Source organism: Ochlerotatus camptorhynchus, unplaced genomic scaffold (genome assembly GCF_037179485.1).
Source record: "Ochlerotatus camptorhynchus isolate MF236.1 unplaced genomic scaffold, CSIRO-AGI_Acam_v1.1 ptg000262l, whole genome shotgun sequence".
NCBI classification, from domain to species: Eukaryota; Metazoa; Arthropoda; class Insecta; order Diptera; family Culicidae; genus Ochlerotatus; species Ochlerotatus camptorhynchus.
In genome coordinates, this window is record NW_027040752.1 from 1,879,657 (window position 1) to 1,895,703 (window position 16,047).

Below are 16,047 nucleotides of genomic sequence, written 5' to 3' on the forward strand. Positions count from 1 at the left end.
TTCAGAGTATTGCTCACTTGTCTGGATACTGGCACGTATTGTTCCCTGGCTCGGGATATCGCCTCCTCGATGGAATGCAGACACCGGTCAACGTCTTCGGGCGTCTCCGGAATGACACCGTAGTCGACAATATAGCCGATACAGTGTTGGAACTGATCCCAGCTGACACGATGATAGTTGCGTCCCCAGGTAACGAATCCTTCTGATCACATTGCCGGAGCCGGGACATCGGGTCCCAGACTCACCGACAAGGTACCTCTACAAGACGTCAGACGGTGGATCATGCGGACCATTCGAACGGCATGGGAGGCCGAGTGGTTCCGCAACAGAACTGCCCAACCTGAGGGATCAACGCGTGATTTCGCGGCTTCGGACCGGGCACACCAAATTCTACTATAACTATGGTGGCCTGCCGTTCCGCAGAAGCTGCATCATCTGTGGGGTACCCTACACCGTCGAACACATCCTGTGCAGCTGTCCGGTGTTCATAAATCTTAGGGAGTCAGTCTGCCTAACTTCCAGCATCAGCGATCTGCTCGGGAATGATACTTCGGCCTCGGCAGCACTAGTAATCTTCTTAAAAGAAGCCAAAATCTACCACTTGGTATAGCAAGAATTACTTTCGGACGTCGGGACATCTCAGCTAGATGGATTTCCCCTATTGGACCCATGTCAGCTGAGCTCTGTTTTGTTTGAATTATTCGTTTGTAGCTTATGTAGCATTTTGCATTCTGTTGTTCCTCTGTTTCACTATTTTATATATTGTTATTTTTTTCCATATAAGTTGAAGAGCCAGTAACCAAAGTTATTTACAAAATATTAATATACCATGTATTTAGAGGTTACTCACTCTGAGGCCGCTCCTTTCTCCGGAGATGAACTAGCCATAGGCTAAAAATCTCCTTAATAAAGAAGTTAAAAAAAAGAAAGTTGCGTCGGGAAACTTGGAATCGGTTGACGGATGAGCCCACTTCGGCCACCAGCGGATAGTGGTCCGAGCTCAGCTCTTGGTGGGTCACAGGCTACTAGAGTGCACGCCCGACCGACTCAGCCGGGTGGGTGTGTCCGGCGCCGGATGGTGCCGTTTTGATTCCGCCTTTGGTTGCCCCAAACTTGATGTTTGGCATTCAGGTCACCAGCGATGATGAATTTTCTACGGCGTCGTGTTATCTTGACAATATCCCTCCGAAGGTCTGCCGCGGATCCATCCCTGGCGTGTGCTTGTTTCGGGCAGTAGGCCGCAATGATGGTGACGGAACCGACGTTGTGAAGACCTCCACTCCCAATGCTTTAACCATTTTCAGCTGGAAACTGGGTAGCAGCCGGCAGCAGATGTTATTCCTGGTAGCGATGGCCACTCCTCTTGCGATTTTGATGAGCTCATGGTCCATAACTGAGCATGAAGGTAGCCACAGCTTGGAGCTGGTCTGATTTGTTCTTGATGGAGTTGGCAATGTCGTGCATCTTGAGGAAGATGATCATTAGTTCCGCTGCCGCGAACCAAGAACCAAGAACGGTCCATCCTGACACCAGTTTAGCTCAGGGAGATCCTGTAGCTGTGAAGCAGCAGCCGTCTGTTAACCTGAGTTTGCAGGGGCTCCGGCAGTTTGAGCTTGAGCAGCAGTAGCAGCGGTATGAGCAGCAGCCAATCGTTGATTGAGTGGCAGCGGTGGAAGCACTGGAATCGGTCGTCGTGGAACAGGTTGGTTCTGATTATTCATTTCCGGCACCTTCTTGAGGCCGGGCTGTTTTCTCATCGATGCTTTCTACGTCCTTCGTCAGAAAACTAGACAATAGATATTAGCCAAAAAAAATCGTCAAAGAAGCTGTGCTAAAGCTAATAGACAAGCTGCACCGGAGGTGTAGTGGTAAGCGTGATTGACTCTCACTCCAAAGGGCCCCCGGGGTACAATCCCGGTCGGCGCTGCCAGGATTTTCTGAGGTACAAAATTTCTAATTACGTGCGAAGTCGTTAGTCCCCGGTCCATGAGTTCATGGGTCAATAGGTCGGATCTAGGTGTGAGAGCTGCCTCCTTGGCGTCGGTAGCAACTTAGTACGGGTCAGATAATAAATTCGCACCGGTTGGAGCACAAATAATGGAACCAGAGATGCTTTTAATTAATTTGCAAGAGAATACTACTACTATTTTAAATTAACTCACTGCTTTCGAGGCAGCAGGCTGTAAATATCGGTGAAGACGCTCAATGCGAATGCTACTGAGATGTAAACAACTAACCAGCTTTCAGAGGAGATAGCACTTTGTGATGTATTTCAGAGAATGAATAATCCCTGCAAGCAAGCGCTGCAGCACTTTGATTAGTCCTAATCCTATTCCATATCCCTTATCGCTGTACGCTTATTGTTATACAACGAAAACATAGGAAAAGCTTTTGTTCCTACATTACTTGGAATTCTCGTTTACGGCTTAGAAAGGATTTACTACATCCATACCTGTGCATTGTTTAGACATGTATTGCCTTTGGAACCGGCACCGTAGTTGATTGATTATCATACCCAGAATCCAACCTACTATGAACTGTTTGTGGTTCTCAACAGCTTGAAAAGAAAGAATTTTCCATGACGAAAAATCTAATCCATACCTAATGTCCGCATCGGTACCGATGCTGCAAAATCCCTCCATTCAAACTGATGATCCCAACATCCATCGAAAAGCGAATCTACACTATTTTGCTCAGCACCAACTACCGAACTGTGATGTTTAGAGAATCAAGCGAATGAAAACCGTTGGAATTGTGGTTTAAAAATTTGTACTTTTCCAACCCACTTTTCCCCGTTGCCCGGCTCTATGTCTGCCGACGGACACCAGCTCTCAAGGAAAAATGTCCATTCTACTCTACTCCGGAATCAAATTGAGCGAGTTATTAGATTTCATTCCTGGTGCTTTGCAGCTGGACATCCTGCCAGCAATGCATAGAGGAAGAGGCGTCCCTTTTGGACTCTCTCTCTAAGCACGAAACACGATTCGGGAATAGGATTTGCGGTTTTGTTTCTCGAAACTCGTCGTCTGCTACCAGCTTTGCTGAGTTCTGCAACCTGGAACAAGTGCAGAAAGAGAGCTTTCAGCGTGCGGTTTGGAAAAATGGTTTATCGCTTTTCAGAAAGTCTTATCCCCGCTTGGAATGGGCCAAAGTTGCTCTCTGATTCCGTTCGTTTTAATGGATGCGTATGCTGTATGAAGGACGGAATATGGTTCCGATTGACAGAAGTTGTTTTAAGCCTCTCGGTAGAGGCATGAGCTGTTTTTCATCATACGGAAATTTTCTCATTTTCCATGGGACTAATAATCTATTATTTGTTGATACCAATAATGGGGTTAATTTGTAGGCTTAATCAGCGAAGTTTTCAAGTGTTGCGATCAAACCCACGCCCCAGCTAGTTCTAAATTCAAGTGGTTCACTCACCCCGAGCGTGGAAGGAACAATAAAACGCTGAATTAATTGAATATTCATGTCAAACAATTATTATTTTGAAGGGCTCGAAATCCCACTCCGGCGGTTTCTCCCCCGCGCCCATAGCCCATCCAACCTAAACTTAAATACATAAATACCTACACTCCCACAAGATGCGAAAAGTTTGTCGCAAAAATTCTTACCATTACCACCCGTAAATATGGCGAGGAATCGGTGTTCTGTGCCTGGAACTTTTTCTACTTCGTGAGCTTTTTCCCCCTCGCCTGGCCTGAATCAGTTTCACGCACAGAAGCCGGCCAAAGAACCCAAACTTGTTTGTCGGTAATAGAATGCTGCTTTTTACGATTATTATATTACACGCACGGTTTATACCGTTTTGCTCTAACCATTCCGTACTTCTCCGATGTGGGTTCTTTGGTGAAATTATTTTTGCTTTTTCCAGGTTTTGCTTTTGATGGGGTTCAAAGTGCAAATTGTGCCTATTTGGGAAATGGTTGCGACGGGTTACTTGCGTGTTGTTACTTTCCTTTCCGGCCTAGCAGACTTGATGCCGTTGCTCTCTGTAGGCCAACCAACAGACTCGACGAAATTGATGTGGGTCGTGAATTTGGATTGTAATAGGAAAAGAGGAAAGTTTCACGATGTTCTCACGACGTTTGTGAGGCTCGCTGATCCGTGCAGCATTCCTTGGCACGTGCAGATGGCTGGCGGTGTGAAAGTTTCCAAACAAGGCTAGCTTTTATCGTTAGTCGAAGAGTTGTTCGGAAAGTTCATTCCGGAAGCTTTTGCCTCTATTCAATGCCAAGTCAATTAAACGGGGGTGAGTTGAATATGCTCACTTGAACCGTGTGTGTATATTCGGGTGGGTCAGCATGATCATTTTTTCAGAATAATGTTTTTTGGGTTCCATTTGAGGGTCCCAAACAACTGGACAAAATTTGGGGACGATTGTTTGTAGCCCGGTTTTGCGTATTGCGTTTGAAATTTACATGGAAATTAATATGGAAAACTTACTTTTTTTGGCTTTTTCATTCCTGGGGACCACAATTTTGCTTGAAACATGCAACTAATCATGTCAAAGTATAGTTCAAGAAAACATTGCCCAAAACGGTGCTAAAATGCGTCTTAAAAAAATTATAGCTGACCAAAGATCGATGATTCGTATTATATACAAAAATCCCTTTTCCTGGCAACACTGCCGGTGCACAGTAGAGCAGATCATGCAAATTCATGGACAAAACCTCATAACTTTTTTTATTCGTCATAGAAATTTGGTGTCTTGGGCAAAGTTATTCGGGAGAAAGTCATTTGAAATCTTTTTTAAATCTAGATCACTATATTTTGATATCGATAACTATATTTTGATCTAGATCAAATTTTTGAACAAACCCTCCAACAAAGTTTTCCAGAAAAATAGAATCTATCTTTTAAACCATTAAAACTGACATTGTTAACTGAATTTTGTTCTAGATCAGTTCTTTATTTTGGTAGAAGCATTTTATCGAAGCACACCCTTCAGTATTACTGAGCCTTGGTCATTATTTTATAAAACTTACTTACTTAAGGGTCCTGTACACCACCGTTCTCGAATTTCTGTTGCTATCGGCTTCTGATGACATCGACGATGGAGCTCGGCATTCGAGATTCAGCTATGAGGCCACCAGGCACGAATTATATACCGCAGGCATCGGTTGATGAAGACCTGCAGCTTCTTAGTGTTCTCCGCTGATACACACCACGTCTCGGTGTCACGTTCGAGTTGAAAATTCGGATTTTGGTGCGTTGACTTATCTGGTTGGATCTCCATACGTTTCGTAAACTCGAGGTTGACGATTTTATTCAGGACTCCCTTGCGTCTCAGGGCGCCCCACAGATTCTCATGAGTCGGTCGAATACTTTTTCGTACTCAATGAATACCAAATAAAGGGACTCTTGAAATTCATTGACCTGCTCCCGGATAGTGTGGAGCGTGACAATATGGTCCACACAAGAAACCTCCGGAATCCTGCCTTCTGCCGCCGGAGAGTCACGTCGATCTTCTCCTGTATCCGGTTCAGAATAACTTTGCACAGAACTTTGAGAACAACACACAGTAACATGATGCCTCGTCAATTGTCGCACACAGTCAGATCCCCCTTCTTTGAGTCCTTCACTAAAACGCCCTGCATCCAGTCGGTCGGAAAAGTCGCGGTGTGCCAGATATTACTTTGAGCATCTCTGCTGATATGCGATCGACCCCTGGATCCTTGTTAGATTTCATGCTTCGGATAGCTGCTTCAATCTCCTGCAGTGATGGGGCCTCGGAATTGACGCGAGTTATGAGCCGCACCCTAGGAAGAAGTTGCTCAAAGTGCTCAAACCAGCGTTTCAGCTGTTCAGTGGGGTCGGTAAGCAACTGTCCAGTCGTGTCCTTCACTGGCATCCTCGGGTTCATCCTTGCTCCACTCAGGTGTCGTGATATATCGTAGAGGAGGCGTATATCGCCAGTGTTTGCGGCTTACTCCCCTTCGTCAGCCAGGGAGTTCACCCACGCTCGCTTGTCCTGTCTGTAAGAGCGCTTGACTTCCTTTTCTAGAGCCGAGTACCGTTGACGGGCTTCGTTCTTGGCTCCTCTGATTCTCGCCCGCTCTATCGCGACTTTTGCTTCTCTACGTTCCTCAATCTTCCGCCAGGTTTCATCAGTGATCCACTCTTTCCTCTGGATGCGTAGCTCACCCAGCTTGTTCTCGCTTGTTTCTATATACCGTATGCGTGATAATTTTTGCACCATTGAGCAATGTCAAAATTTAAAAAAATTCTCAAAAATTTCGTTTTCGAGTTTTTTTTTTTATTTATTCAGAGGGATGATGTTTCTCAGAGTCTTAAACTATGTTAATCATCGATCGAGTTTCCACTTGCTGCAATTACGGCCTCCACACGCTTCCGGAATGCACGGCAGGTTCTAATAATGTAGTCTGGATCAATTTCTCTCCAGGTACGGGTCAATGTTTGTCTGAGGCTTGCTGTACTCGAGTGGCGTTTAGAACAGGCCTTGGCCTTCATGACGCGCCATTTTGAGTTATCCAGCGAATTAAGATCGGGGTTGGATAGCGGCCACATATCCTTCGCCCAGAACGGAAGATGTTCCTGCAACCACTTCTGAGTGCGGTTCGAGGTGTGGCACGGAGCCCCATCTTGTCGAAATACAAAATTTGGCTTCGGACCGTACTGTTCTTTGATCCACGGAAGAACATACTTACTTAAAATCCCGATGTAGACCTCCGTGTTGACCATGTTGCCTTCTGGAATAAACACCGGGTCCATTTTTTTGGCATCGGAAGCCACCAATGCAAACACCGTAACGCTAGCAGGATGCTTGGTCAGATACACGTTCTTGTGCTCGTTGGCCACGTCTTTTACCGGAAGAGAACTAATATACCGGTCGGTTCTGGAATTTGATACGGGATCGACGGTAAACATGCTCTCGTCGGTGAACAAGATTACCGGATTTATTTCGCTTAAGGAAGTTCAAGATTTTCTTGCATCGTTCGACTCGTAGCTCCCTGATGCGGTTGGTAACCATGTGAGTTTTTTTCCGTGCCCTCGACTTTGCCCGGCAATCTTCCTTTACGATCTTCCGTGCCGTAAAGTCACTGATCCCGTGTTCCTTTGCCATTATCCTTATTGATCGCACTGGATTCACCCGAATCTTCCTATTGATAGCAGCGATAACCCTCGGAACCCAAGCTGACCTCGGACAATCTGTGGCCACCTTCGGCTTTGCGGATAGTTGTCCTTTCTTTTCTCGATCTAAAACCCTTTTGACGGTCCACCGGGACACTCGCAAGGCGATTGAAATGACTTTTTGCGACATTTGCGCGTGGGACAAATCACGAATACGCTGCCACTTCGTCATGGTGCAACTGTCAAACTAATTAAATCATTTTACGAAACGTTTGCGAGCAGCTAATTTTCAAGTCTCGCTTACTTTTTCAAAGAAACTTATCTGTTTTTTGTAAACAAATATTTAAACTTCAATCTCTCGAAATTCTTAGCACTCTTATGCAAACTAACCGATAGGGGAGAGATAACCTTTTCTGATTGTGTTGTTAGATTGGGTGAGAGTGTAAAGAGTATCAAGAAATTGACGTTTAAATCTTTGTTTACAAACATAGATACGTTCCTTTGAAAAAGTAAGTGAGACTTGAAAATCAGCTGATCGCAAACATCTTGTAAAATGCTCTTCATGGTTGGATCGTAGCTTGATCGTGTTTTGAAATCTGAATAGACTTCTCTGACGCTTGTGAATGGCACAAGTATCAGTGCAGAACTTTGGGTAAATTCAAAGTTTTTTTTTTTTTTGCACTTTGAAATTTGACAGAAAGCAGTATCCTCTCCACTGGTGAGAAACAACATCAATATCATAACTCTGTCAGGCAAACATACTCCTACCATTTGGTAAAATGGTCAATGCAAATAGAAAAAGGTTGGATTTTTACAAGGAAGGGGCTGTCCATAAACTACGTATATGATATTTAAGACAATTTAACTCCTGTTCTAGACGTTCATACTATTTTTTAATGAACCGTGAAAAATCGCCAATACCCCTTTTAAAGCATTTACGTAGTCGGCGCAGTCGGCGCCGCCGGGATGTTCTGAGGCATAACATCTCTGATCACGCCTGGAATTCATCAAACTGCCCTAAATATCTCTAAACTTCCCGATGTTTTCTGCACTTCAGTGTATTTCTCCGATGAACTATAAAGTATCCCCAAAGTACTAAAAAGTATTCATAACTTTCCGAAACTTTTCTGATGTTTTCTAGACTATCCTCTATTTTTTGGAGCTTATTGAATATTTTCCCTATTTTACTGAATTTAGTGGAACTGCCATAAATTTCTCAAAACTGACCACAAACTCAGAACTTCTTTGAAACTTCCCCAAAATATTCATCGAACTGCTCTGAAGTTCTCGGAGCTGCCCCAAAGTCCACGTAACTTTCCTTAAGATCTATAAACTCATCAGATGTTAAGGCCCCTTTTGTGAATTAACTGCCTTGGAGCTCTTTGACCTTCACCGAAGCTCTCGAAATTTTCCTGAAATCTATGGAACGATTCTGAAAGCGTAGATTTGTATTTAAGAACACCTAAAGTTTTTGGAGCACTTTTGAAATTCTTGGAATCCAGGAATGAGATGTTCAGGGCCGTTGGATTATCATAAAAAAGATACAGATGATCCAAGAACAAAGTTCAGACAACTTCAAAGACGTCGGGAGTCCCTTAAACGACAGAAAAATTGCGAGATCTTTAATAAAGTTTCAAGAGCTTCGGAAAAATGTCGAAAACGTCAGGAAAATGTCGGGAATCTTCATGATTTCGGAAGTTTATGGAACTACCCTGAGGTTTTCAAAACTATAACAAAACTTTCTGACCATTCTTAAAGATATTTAATCTTTCCTCAAGTTTTCTGGAGTCCCTTGAAGTTCACATAAAGTCCCTGATTATTTTCTTAAGCTAATGAAACTGTCATGAAGTTTTCTGATTTTCATCGAAATATTCATGAAGTTCGTGGATCTGCCATGAAGCTCTCGGAATGGACTTATTAAGTTCTGAGCATTCCAGTTGCTCTCGAAACTTCCTTGAAAATTCTAAGGCTTCTCTGAATATTTTGGATATTCCCTTATGTTCTTGGAACATATCTGAAGTTATTGATGCTTTCCTTGAGTTTTAGAAATTGCTCTAAAGAGCACTGCACTTCCCTTATTTTTTCTGTACTTCCAGTGAATTTTCCAGGACTTCCTTGAAGTTCCTACAATTATTCAGGGTAAAAAATATTTTCAAACGTAGGATTACGTCTTTGAGCAACATTATGCAATTTAAAAAAAAACAAATCGACCGCGTTACGAAAAGTGGTCAGGTTTTGACCACTTATAACTCTTTCAATATCGGATGGATTTTAATTTTAAACAAGCCAATCGATTAGAAATTATTCTACAAATCTGCTAAAATTAACACTTTATCAATTTTACATAGGTCAGTATTGAAAATTACACAAATGTCCAACTGTTGCAATGGTGACCAAAATTTTCACCGATTGCCTACAAAAAGCGCTTTTCTTAACACAGATTTCAAATTCGAATTTCATCCGTTCTCGGCAAACGGTGCTTATTCAATCACCGTGTGTGATGGTGTCCGGTCGGTCGTCATCAGCAGCAGCAGCACATTTAACATTGTTCTCCAGTGTTTCTCCACAACGAAAGGCTGCCCAAGCAGCGAGCTGAAGTCCACATGAGCGTCCATTCACCGATGAAGGAGGAAGAAGCCGCACCGCTACTGATCGGATTCAGTAGCTCTTCGTGAGTCGCTGTGGGCCATCCAGGCCAAACGCGTCACCCTCGTTCCAAACAACAAACAGCTCGCCAGCCTCATCTATGTTGAATACCGTTATAGCTCAACCATCACGGTCCTTTTCAGGATCACCATAAATTTAATAAAGAGATATTTGTCAAAGTTTTTAATCGGATGTCGGTTCTCATAAGTTTAAATCTTACATATTATGTATTTTTGCAACATTGGGGGTGCAATTTCAAAATTAATTAATTAATTTAGCTTTATTTAGGAGGCTTTCAGCCTTAGGCTGGTTCGCCTCCACGCAATTTCAAAAGCCAAAGCCGGTCGCGGCATGAATGTGGTCTGATTTTAATGCAGAGATGATGGATTTTAATTCTCAATACGCCAATCGATAGGAAACAAATCTGTTAAAATTAAGAGTTTATCAATTTTCAAAAGGTCACTGTTGAGAATTATCACCAATTTTCTTACGAAATGCGCTTTCCCTGACACAGATTTCAAAATCGAATTCCATCCTGTCTAGTCGAACGGTGTTTATTCAATTACCGCGTGTGGTGTTCTCCAGTACACATCGAAAGGCTTCCGAAAGGCAAGCAGCTAGCTATCACGACTGCCGCTGATCGGATTCAGTTGCTCGTCGTGAGCCGCTGTGGGCCATCTACGCCAAGCGCGTCACCCTCGTTCCAAACAACATGCAGCTCGTCTGTGTTGATCACCCTATTGCTCAACCATCACGACAAACGGTCCTTTTTAGCACCACCATAAATTATTGTTATTTAAGAGTTAATTTGCATTGAACATTCGCTCGCCAGCCACATCACCCCCAAATCTCTTTGATAATGTACCCAGCATTTGTGGTCAAATGCGTCAAGTATTCTCTCAATAACCAATTTACAATTGTCAATTTACCAGAAACACTTCGAATTAAGGTAAGGTTTTTCTCCAGGATGTTTGAAATATCTAGCGATTGGACAAATTTTGGCAAGAAATTCCTCCAATCAATTTTCGCTATTTTTATTATCTATTGATTAAGCCAAAAATTCCATGCTGTTCGCATACGAAGGAGTCTTCAGCGCTATCTTTATGTCAATTGCATCGTAACTCGCCAATATTCGAATTAGGTCGACATCGTATCCATCTTCGTTGCTCAATTTGACAGTAGCCTCCTACATTTCCGGGACAACGTACTTCCTATGGAGCAACTATCAAAGGCATCTACGATTCAGTGGAAGATCTCTTTTTCATCATCATCTGTTGTGCTGATACAATCATCATTAGAAATTTATAGAATTGTAGCAGAAGAAATATATACTAATCTGAAGTTTAATTTAAAAAAAAGTGCATTTAATCTAGTTCAAACAATTTGTGATTGAGTTCAGTGAAGAAACTTCTTACCTGCATGTGAAGATTAATTGTTATGTGCATCTGAAAGTAAAATTAAAGAAATACCTACCTAAACCTGAAGACGTTCACTGGGAAAAGTGTACTCACCTGAAAATTACCTGTGCTGCTCTCGCTGATACTATATTTCCAAGCTCTTAACCTTCCTCCCGTTTGGGCTACCTGGTCTTGTTCTCCAGTTCCAGATCAAAATGTCTTCGGAACGTCGGATCAAGGCGCTCAAGGTGCGCTTACGTAGCCTCCAAACATCATTCTTACTTATCCATACCTTCATGGATGAGTTCAACGTGGACACTGATGTCCACCAAATTCCAGTGCGACTGGAGCATCTCTCGACACTCTGGGTGGATTGCAATAAAACCCTATCGGAATTGGAATCACTAGATGAAGCGGGCTTAGAGCAGCAGTTTAAATCAAGCAGTGAATTCGAGTCTGCGTATTATAAAGTGAAAGGCTTTCTCCTCGCCAACAATAAGACTCCAGTAATACCCGCTCACCTAGTTCTCAATCAGCTGGTCATATCCCTTCATCCGCTTCACACGTGCGACTCCCCGACGTCAAGCTCCCTGTATTCAACGGAAACATCGACAATTGGCTAAACTTTCATGATCTATATATCTCGTTGGTCCACTCGTCTGCTGATCTCTCAAACATACAAAAAATGTATTATTTGCGATCATCCCTAGCTGGAGATGCCCTAACACTCATTCAAACAATCCAGATCAGTGCAAATAGTCCCAATCGCTGACGGTTCGGAGAAAGAAAATCTCTCTACCAATTGCTGGAAAAGGTCGATCATCCACTCAAGCTCGACAAAAATTCATTTCCACCATTCGTTCTCGCACCTCCGATTTCGTCGCTACTGTAGAATTTCTCGTCCTTCCAAGACTCACCATTTATTTGCCGTCCACGTTGATCGACATAACTTCGTGGAAAATTTCTCCGGAACTGCAGCTCGCTGATCCAGCATTCTATCAAGCCACTCCTGTCGACCTCATTTTGGGTGCTGAAGTATTTTTCGACATATTCAAATCGTCGTACAGAATTCAACTAGACGAATCTCTGCCGATTCTCGTGAATTCAACTTTCGGCTGGGTAATATCAGGGCGATCTGCGCATTGTCATCCAATCGCGCCTGTCATATCCAACGTAGCCACTATGTCCTGAAATGATGGAAACATTTTGGTCATTGGAAGAAGATGAGTCCACACCTTGCTACTCCGTTGAAGAAGCTGCTTGTGAACGGCATTTTCAGCAAACCGTCTCTCGCAATTCCGAAGGGCCCTATATCGTTCGCCTTCCACTGAAGGAGGATATATTGGTCAACCTGAGCGACAACCGCAATATAGCAATCAGGCGTTTCCATCTGCTAGAATGACTACTGACTCGAGACGAAGGCCTAAGTAAACAATACTGCGAATTTATGGATGAATACTACAATCTTGGTTACATGGAACGTGTACAGAACCACGAGAGTTTACCGGTACCGTGTTTCCATCTTCCTCACCACGCTGTGGTTCGAGAAGACAGCTCAACCACAAAGGTCCGAGTTGTTTCCGATGCTTCGTGTAAGTCAGCGACTGGACCGTCTTTAAATGATGCTCTAATGGTCGGTCCTATCGTCCAACAAGACACGAGATCAATCATGATGCGTTCACGGAAGCATCCCGTAATGCTCACTGGCGACGTCCAACAAATGTATTGGCAAGTACTGGTGGACAAACGCGATTCACCTCTTCTACTTATCGTCTGGCGGCCCTCTCCTGATTTGCCCCTCATCATTTTCGAACTGAAAACGGTAACGTACGGGACAGCCAGCGCGCCGTTTCTCGCCACACGGGTTCTTAAACACCTAGCAGAGGATGAACGAGAAAATTTCCCCGAGGCGTCAGAAGTTCTGTGCAAGGATTTTTATGTAGACGACTTATTCTCCGGTGGACCCAACGCCACTGAAACTTCGAAGTTACGAGAGCAATTGGATTCGTTACTGGCCAAGGGCGGATTCCAGTTACGTAAATGGGCATCGAACGAAGACGCCGTCCTCGAAGATGTACCTCCGGCATCTGACGTATTCCGGTATCGCATCGAGCTACCTCCTCCTGGTACAACATCATCACTCACCAAGCGAATGGCGCTATCTCTCATCGCCCAACTGTTCGATCCTCTCGGATTGGTGGGTCCAGTCGTCACAACAGCAAAAGTTTACATGCAGTCACTATGGACCATGAAGGATGAAAACGGAAACACCTGGGGTTGGGATGTAGAACTCCCGCCGGTCATGAAGGAACGATGGATCAACTACTACTCACAGCTTCCACTTTTGAACGAGCTTAAAATCCAAAGGCACATTTTATGCTCCAATCCAACGTCAATTCAGTTTCACTTTTTTTCGGACGCATAACATGCGTTTTGTGCACGAAAATGCTTAATTTTGTCATCAGAAAACGAGGTGTTTCCGTGATGGGAAAAGTGGTTTCCCTAACCCAGCCGCCGAATATTGATACCGCGCACTGAGCATGCCAGACGGTTATGCCTTTTGATACAAATTTTAAGCCCCTCCTATTAGGATAATTATGCCAAAAAAATCTTGCCAAATTCTCTTAGCAGAAGGCACTTAAAATTTGCATCAAAAATCATAACCGTAGGTACCGCTCAGATTCTGTGATTGATGTGTTTTCTACTAATAGGTATTTTATTTCCTCACCGCTATCGTCTCCAAGAGTTCATTGTGGAAAAAATTCCACAACATTGTTCTTCACTGACTTCCAACCTTCCAACCCATCGGTCCTTTTCAGGACCACAAATGACTGATAAAAGGGTTAACTAAAGAGTAAGACCTTGTATCCAAGACATATCGTCCAGGATTGGCTTGTTTTTCATGGACATCGACAGAGCACCTCACAAACAGAACCCTCAAATTGCTTCCGAATTTCATCCTATCGAACTTTTTCACTGATAAGGAGTTAAGAAACCAACTGTACTTCTGCTGTGACATCAAAGCTACCTTTCGTTATCCTACGTCAAATCTACCTCATTTCGATCAGATGAGCCATTCTCGTGCTATGATTTATTGAAAAATATCGAATGTGCCATTTTGAAAAATTTAGGCAAGAGTCAAATTGGTCGAATTCCAGCACAAACTTGGTTCATTGCCCCTAGCAAGCAATGATGCGAAGTTGGCCTATGGATCTAAGACCGAGGCTATCGCTAAAAATCTGCTATTTATCAATTTTATCTAGATAAACGCGTCATTGGGACGGTACTAATGGATATTTTTGGTCGCTATTGAAAATTAGTCAATTGCTGATTTTTTTGTATCGGCCCAAATAAGGGGCATTTAGACTGACATTACATCCATTTCGCCTACTCTGTTTAAAATATTCCAGGACGTTATGTTTTCATTGCTCCGTAAGCCTGCTTGTAAGCATACAATCCTGAATGAACAGTGTTTGTTTATTCAGGCTTCCTTTCAAATAAAATCGTAAAGAATCCCCATCAGCCAGTCAACAAGCTTACTAAAAAATAACATGAATTGCATAAAAACGCGACCGTACTGACTGAACTGTTTTTGTACCAATTTGCACACCATTTTTCACCAAACTTTGCACGCCATGGCAAGGGAGCATCCCGTCGTCTCCTAGCTACCGAGCTCATCGCCATGAATGAGGAAAATCCGGCTTGAAATTATGCATCTCTCGCGTAATAAAAAGCGAGCATATTTGGGGTCGTTATTTTAATTAGTCACAATAAAGTGGCGAGGATTATTGCCTGACGACGACGACGACGAGTTTGAGTGCTACGCACTCAGTCAGTCTTGATTGGAGCTCCGGTTGTTGTATACAAATGAGCAGGGCTACGTGTTGGAAATGAGGCGAAATCTGTGCCCTCCTTGATGGCAAATTAAAAGAGGTAGAACGGTTAAGAGCCATTAGCATGTCGCGTGGTTCCATAATTACTACTGGGAAATGGAGATGGGATTCAATTTGAGTTGGAGAGTTGATGAGTAATTACGTACAGTCGTAAAACAAGTGTACTGACAAATAGCAAAAGGCAAAGCGCCATATGATTTCTTTTGAGGATTGAACAAGAACACTCGTCAAATTCGATTATCTTTGAGCACGCTGCAGAGCGAGAAAAAACATCAGATGACACTTATCAGTGCGCTGCTGATCAGTGAGAGAAAATTATTTTTCATCCACGACGTCAAAAAAAAAACTACATGGGTTTCAACATTGTAGAGTGCAATCATGTGTCGGGAGATCGGTTGAACCAGTGCCAAAAACGAGTGCACTCGATTGAGACAAAGATATGACGTGGAGGGAAAAAATTTGGCGAAACAGTTGCCACGGGTTGACGGCAATCTTCTGGAGGACTATCCATGTGCACGGAACGGCAGCGGCATCAGTAGCAGTTCAGTAATAATACGAATGGCATTCAGTTTTGCACTTTGACGATAACGACGGAGCGAAATTATTTCAATTTTGCTATGGACACGTTTCCGGCTTAAATTTGGATAGCTGCAACAGCAACCAGCAGTCAGAACTGATGGTAACTGCAATGGGATCGATTTGGGAATAATGCGATGAGTGTCGGCATGGGATAGCCCGCTGTCACTTAAGAAATAGGGGTAAATGCCTCACTTTAGTTGAACAAAAAGAAATCGTAGAATTTACGTAAATCTGCAGTATGGAAAATCAATTCTCAAGTGACTTTTTACAAACGTTGAAATTGTACTTACATTGAGTTTCGAATCATCGATGGGTTCGAATCCGGACATAAATTAATTGTTCCTTTCCTTTTAAGCAGGATAAATTCCTTTGATTGTAGGATAAAAGAAGGCACTGACTGTTTTTGCCAACTAAAATAAATACTTCAATAATTGAAT

General features: G+C 43.2%; 1 protein-coding gene across 1 annotated transcript in view; it reads left to right on the plus strand.

Moving 5' to 3' along the window:
• The window catches only part of mmd (mind-meld), a 1,436,357-nt gene that overhangs the window by 1,143,170 nt on the left and 277,140 nt on the right, over positions 1-16,047 (plus strand). The window lies entirely within an intron of this gene.